The sequence below is a fragment of the Pteropus vampyrus genome, unplaced genomic scaffold, assembly GCF_000151845.1.
Source record: "Pteropus vampyrus isolate Shadow unplaced genomic scaffold, Pvam_2.0 Scaffold1000007702, whole genome shotgun sequence".
In the NCBI taxonomy this organism is placed as follows: domain Eukaryota; kingdom Metazoa; phylum Chordata; class Mammalia; order Chiroptera; family Pteropodidae; genus Pteropus; species Pteropus vampyrus.
This window is the reverse complement of record NW_011922104.1, coordinates 1,026-2,024: the sequence shown is the minus strand read 5'-3', so window position 1 is coordinate 2,024 and position 999 is coordinate 1,026. Positions and strand designations below refer to the sequence as shown.

The 999-nt window shown below is 43.6% G+C and overlaps 1 pseudogene; it reads right to left on the bottom strand.

Annotated features, from left to right (window-relative positions):
- Positions 1-349: 349 nt before the first annotated feature.
- LOC111735780 lies at positions 350-468 on the bottom strand (annotated as a pseudogene).
- Positions 469-999: the final 531 nt, after the last annotated feature.

The window sequence follows — 999 nt, the reverse complement described above, 5'->3', positions numbered from 1 at the left end:
ACCGTTGATATCTAAAGGGCAATCAAACCTTTAGGTTATCTTGTTTATCACGACAGAAATTATTGGCATCTCTATTAAACGGAAATTATTTTCAATGGATCAGTCTTCTACTCGTTACGCGTCTGGGGCCTCCAACCCACAGCAGACAAGAAGTCAAGCAGTTAGATTTTCCCAGAGCAGGAATCTACTGCCCATCTCACCTATGGACCAACTCTTTTTTTTTTGAACAGCTACTAATCTAAGAACAGTTTTCACACTTTTTTTTTTCAGGTGAGACAACTCTTGGTTGACCTCACAGATTGCAAGGACCTTGTCAGCTTACGATCCCTTATTTTATTTTATTTTTTTCCACCTACAGCACCTGGTCTTCCTAGGTGGTCTCCCATCCAAGTACTAACCAGGCCCGACCCTGCTTAGCTTCTGAGATCAGACGAAATCAGGCTTGTTCCAGGTGGCATGGCCGTAGACAGCTTTCACATTTTTATGTGGTTGGAAAAAAAAAAAAGAAGAAGAAGAATACTATTGTTTGACAGGTGAAAATGACATGAAATTTTTAAAGTGTTATTAGAACACGGTCATTATTTATGCCCACTTATTTATGGATTGTCTATGGCTGCTTCTTGGCCACCATGGAAGAGTCAAGTAATTGTGACAGACACCGCCGGATACACAGAGCTGAAAACATCGACCCTTTACAGAAAAACGGCCCTTTACAGAAAGACTTTGCTGACGCTGAGCTAGAGGATCAGGTGATCCATGGGTGTTTAACCTTTTCTAACAGACGGTGGTCTAGGATCCCGTGAAAAGGGTAAGTGGCCATCCGTCGTCCCAGGTTCAAGTTTGGGATAATTTTTGTTGACGATGGCAACCGTAGATTTGGCGGGTGCTCATGGGAGAGGCTCTAGATGAAGGGAAATGTAACACCGACCACATGTCTTCGCCATCCCGCTTTGGGCAATGGCCAGCAGGTCCTCTTTGGGTATCATTTTGACCGGAGAC